Raw genomic sequence first — 5,507 nt, 5'->3', positions numbered from 1 at the left:
GCGTAGCCATAGAAACCTTCCTGCGTTCGTAGAAAACGGGAAATTAGTAAATAGAGTATTGGAGGGTTATTGGGGACACTAGTGTAGTTTTAGATGATTACTGAACGAATATCAAAAGAATATATTCACCGGCTGTTGTCATTTGTTTTTGTATAGATGATTGAACGATACTGTAGTACATTAGAATAGAAATGAAGTATAAGTCGCAGAAACCTTAGTATTCAACGTTTGACTAAAGGATAAGAGATGTAATAGGTCTGATTTGAAAAGTATGTGTATAGACTCTTTTAGAGTTAATGTGTCTCAACCTCAGTAAGTGGCCAAACTCTTCCAGCTAAATTAATGGCGCTACCGACACTTGGTTTTGAGTCCCAGTTGAGCGAGAGCAGCCACTCCAAGGGTGTTAAGGGGGATGGGTGATGTACTGGCGACTTCATGTTCAGGTCCTCTGTGGACAGAATTGGGATCACAGGTTTAAAACCTTCGTGAGCCATGTTAAACAAATTTCTTCCATAAAGATGGTTTCGGGTACATCGAAGAGAACAACAGGTTAGAAGAAGTACGTTCAAGGGAGGAACAAGATAGAGGTATTTTCAAGAGAACACCAGTTTAGAACATTCAAGAGAATGTCAGTTTAGAGGCATAGCGAAGAGAACAGTGTAGGGGTACATCCAAAAGAACACCAGTTTAAAAGTACAACGAAGAGAACAAAAGTTTAAAGGTACAACCTAGAGAGCGACAGTTTAGAAGCAGTACATCCAAGAGATTAACAGTTTAGAGGTATTACATCCAAGAGAATAGCAGTTTAAAAGTAGTACATCAAAGAACAACAGTTTAGAGGTATAGCCAAGAGAACAACAGTTTAGAGGCACAAGGAAGAGAACAACATGGTAGAGAATCGTATAGGAGAACAAAAGGGTAATCGAACACCCAAGAGAACAACGGGTTCAGAGTACACAAGAGGAAACACCAGATTAAGGGTACGCCCAGAGTATATTGTTAAGGCGCAGCTTTTGGTGTGACGTCCCAAAGGTGGGGGGGGGGGGTTAGTGGTTTGGTTGGTATAATACTCGTGTTACGTAAGAGGTTGTAATATGTTGTAAAACCCAGAATCGTGGAAGTTGTGATGTATGGTTGGCCAGTTGGTTATTTGGGCTTTAGGCATATCGACTGTCGGGGTCAGTCATGGCCGTCAGCTTTACTTTCGAGATCATGTTAAAGATAAAACGCTAAACTTTGCATAACGAAGATGATTGTTAGAATGATACACACTGTCACTGTATGTTATAGCCATTGCAGTACTTTGCAAATTTATATTACCGTAACGCTACGTGTTTTATGCCTTTACTTGATTAATTTTTTTTCTCGTAGATTAATAATATCAAATATTTGTCATTTATGTTACCATACGCACCGGAAAGCACTAAGATATGGAAGATCTTGTAAAGCGAGCGTTAGGAAAAAAAAAAAAAAAAAAGTAAAATGAAGGGATTGGTAGTTGAGGGGTTTGAACCCTGGCACAGGGTAACGCGAGACATTTTCAACACCTCCTACGACACGGTGGCTTCATCTGCCCTGCAGCGGATCGTCACGCAGCCAGAGTTATTATAGACATCATTAATAATATTACCACCACTAGACTTAACGAACTCATTTTCTGTTGTCATTTTCGAACTGAACTGAACAATTCGTTATGATTGCTTAACTATATCAGATCAAGGTCCATTAACTCAATGTGATGAGATCTCTTGTTCACGCTATCAAGATTTTATATATATATATATATATATATATATTTACTCTTAACTTTCTTCTTCCACACACTTTACCAAACTCAGTCACCAGCTTCTGCAGTTTCTCACATGAATCAGCCACCAGCGCTGTATCATCAGCGAACAACAACTGACTCACTTCCCAGGCTCTCTCATCCCCAACAGACTTCATACTTGCCCCTCTTTCCAGGACTCTTGCATTTACCTCCCTAACAACCCCATCCATAAACAAATTAAATAACCATGGAGACATCACACACCCCTGCCGCAAACCTACATTCACTGAGAACCAATCACTTTCCTCTCTTCCTACACGTACACATGCCTTACATCCTCGATAAAAACTTTTCACTGCTTCTAACAACTTGCCTCCCACACCATATATTCTTAATACCTTCCACAGAGCATCTCTATCAACTCTATCATATGCCTTCTCCAGATCCATAAATGCTACATACAAATCCATTTGCTTTTCTAAGTATTTCTCACATACATTCTTCAAAGCAAACACCTGATCCACACATCCTCTACCACTTCTGAAACCGCACTGCTCTTCCCCAATCTGATGCTCTGTACATGCCTTCACCCTCTCAATCAATACCCTCCCATATAATTTACCAGGAATACTCAACAAACTTATACCTCTGTAATTTGAGCACTCACTCTTATCCCCTTTGCCTTTGTACAATGGCACTATGCACGCATTCCGCCAATCCTCAGGCACCTCACCATGAGTCATACATACATTAAATAACCTTACCAACCAGTCAACAATACAGTCACCCCCTTTTTTAATAAATTCCACTGCAATACCATCCAAACCTGCTGCCTTGCCGGCTTTCATCTTCCGCAAAGCTTTTACTACCTCTTCTCTGTTTACCAAATCATTTTCCCTAACCCTCTCACTTTGCACACCACCTCGACCAAAACACCCTATATCTGCCACTCGGAAAGCAAAAATGGGTATGTTTGAAGGAATAGTGGTTCCAACAATGTTGTATGGTTGCGAGGCGTGGGCTATGGATAGAGTTGTGCGCAGGAGGATGGATGTGCTGGAAATGAGATGTTTGAGGACAATGTGTGGTGTGAGGTGGTTTGATCGAGTAAGTAACGTAAGGGTAAGAGAGATGTGTGGAAATAAAAAGAGCGTGGTTGAGAGAGCAGAAGAGGGTGTTTTGAAATGGTTTGGGCACATGGAGAGAATGAGTGAGGAAAGATTGACCAAGAGGATATATGTGTCGGAGGTGGAGGGAACGAGGAGAAGAGGGAGACCAAATTGGAGGTGGAAAGATGGAGTGAAAAAGATTTTGTGTGATCGGGGCCTGAACATGCAGGAGGGTGTAAGGAGGGCAAGGAATAGAGTGAATTGGAGCGATGTGGTATACAGGGGTTGACGTGCTGTCAGTGGAGTGAATCAAGGCATGTGAGGCGTCTGGGGTGGACCATGGAAAGCTGTGTAGGTATGTATACACGTGTGTGGACATGTGTATGTACATGTGTATGGGGGGGGGGGGTTGGGCCATTTCTTTCGTCTGTTTCCTTGCGCTACCTCGCAGACGCGGGAGACAGCGACAAAGTATAAAAAAAAAAAAAAAAAAAAAAAAAAAAAAAAGAAATATATATATATATATATATATATATATATATATATATATATATATATATATATATATATGATACAGCACTGGTGGCTGATTCATGTGAGAAACTGCAGAAGCTGGTGACTGAGTTTGGTAAAGTGTGTGGAAGAAGAAAGTTAAGAGTAAATGTGAATAAGAGCAAGGTTATTAGGTACAGTAGGGTTGAGGGTCAAGTCAGTTGGGAGGTAAGTTTGAATGGAGAAAATCTGGAGGAAGTGAAGTGTTTTAGATATCTGGGAGTGGATCTGGCAGCGGATGGAACCATGGAAGCGGAAGTGGATCATAGGGTGGGGGAGGGGGCGAAAATTCTGGGGGCCTTGAAGAATGTGTGGAAGTCGAGAACATTATCTCGGAAAGCAAAAATGGGTATGTTTGAAGGAATAGTGGTTCCAACAATGTTGTATGGTTGCGAGGCGTGGGCTATGGATAGAGTTGTGCGCAGGAGGATGGATGTGCTGGAAATGAGATGTTTGAGGACAATGTGTGGTGTGAGGTGGTTTGATCGAGTGAGTAACGTAAGGGTAAGAGAGATGTGTGGAAATAAAAAGAGCGTGGTTGAGAGCGCAGAAGAGGGTGTTTTGAAGTGGTTTGGGCACATGGAGAGAATGAGTGAGGAAAGATTGACCAAGAGGATATATGTGTCGGAGGTGGAGGGAACGAGGAGAAGAGGGAGACCAAATTGGAGGTGGAAAGATGGAGTGAAAAAGATTTTGTGTGATCGGGGCCTGAACATGCAGGAGGGTGAAAGGAGGGCAAGGAATAGAGTGAATTGGAGCGATGTGGTATACCGGGGTTGACGTGCTGTCAGTGGATTGGATCAAGGCATGTGAAGCGTCTGGGGTAAACCATGGAAAGCTGTGTAGGTATGTATATTTGCGTGTGTGGACGTATGTATATACATGTGTATGGAGGGGGGTTGGGCCATTTTCTTTCGTCTGTTTCCTTGCGCTACCTCGCAAACGCGGGAGACAGCGACAAAGTATAATAAAAAAAAAAAGATATATTGTATCAGACGATATGACATTACAGACAACTTTCCAGTCAAAGGTGAGCTACGAATACTTCGGTGTTGAAATATATACTTTGAATTAATTTTTGACTTTATAAGATTGTTGTGTGGTTGTAGTAATTCGTAAGTGGTTAGTCTGAACCCTTGAATGGTTTCTAGTTAATTCCCCAACGACAATTTACCGCGATTGGTATCGGTTTCAGAAAACTGTATCAGTATTTTCTGCTTCACGGTATTTAGGTATATATATATATATATATATATATATATATATATATATATATATATATATATATATATATATTTATTCTTTTTTTGGTAACTACCTCCGCTGTACTTCCTTAAAGAGGAAAAACAGGTCGACTCAATCCGATGTCCGTCTCTTTTTTTCTTTTTTTTTTTTGTGATGACCTGCTCAATAAAACCGAGAGTTCGCCTAATCAGAGAGAGAGAGAGAGAGAGAGAGAGAGAGAGAGAGAGAGAGAGAGAGAGAGAGAGTTGGGGGGGGAGCACGTTCCGTGGCACACCTGCCTCAGGCTGGCGCTGGTTGCCCTGGTCTCTTGGTTGTTTATGGTTGTGGTCATGTCTTCTCCACACGCACGTCTTCAGCATCCCTCACTGCGATTTCTCCCAATGGATGATGATTACGGAGGGGACCTGGCACACACACACACACACACACACACAGTCAACGACCACAGTGATACATACTCGACACTTGTCAAGGCAACATCGTCATATTGACGGTCCCGTTTTGCTACAGTGTGTTTGTGGTGTTACGGTATTTACTACTTCGTTGTGTAAAACAATATCAGACTGGTGAGGCATGTTAGCAACATCACGCTCTGCAGTGCAGAGTGAAACGTGTGTTTCACCCGGACAACACAAACGCTGGGGTAGAATCTATGTGCGCGGTGTCTTCCATGGCGACAAACCAGTTGTTGTACGCGCGAGTAAAGCAATACCGCCCGGGCTCAGCTTTCCTAAGGCAGCGGAGAGCGCGTGCAGCGCAAACCTAATCAGCTTCAGAATCAGAATGTATGTAAAGCGCGGAGTGTTAGCACAGCGGTAGGTGGAGAGCAGTTT

The 5,507-nt window shown here is 42.3% G+C and overlaps 1 protein-coding gene across 1 annotated transcript in view; it reads left to right on the top strand.

The window, feature by feature from the left end:
* The first annotated feature begins 5,419 nt into the window (after positions 1 to 5,419).
* Positions 5,420 to 5,507, top strand: part of LOC139764559 (CAP-Gly domain-containing linker protein 3-like) — a 47,750-nt gene continuing 47,662 nt past the window's right edge. The window contains exon 1 of the mRNA XM_071691337.1: positions 5,420 to 5,489. The gene's annotated coding sequence lies outside the window, so the exon portion shown is untranslated. The remainder of the gene's footprint in view (positions 5,490 to 5,507) is intronic.

Source organism: Panulirus ornatus, chromosome 50 (genome assembly GCF_036320965.1).
Source record: "Panulirus ornatus isolate Po-2019 chromosome 50, ASM3632096v1, whole genome shotgun sequence".
In the NCBI taxonomy this organism is placed as follows: Eukaryota; Metazoa; Arthropoda; class Malacostraca; order Decapoda; family Palinuridae; genus Panulirus; species Panulirus ornatus.
This window is presented reverse-complemented; position numbering and strand designations above follow the sequence as displayed.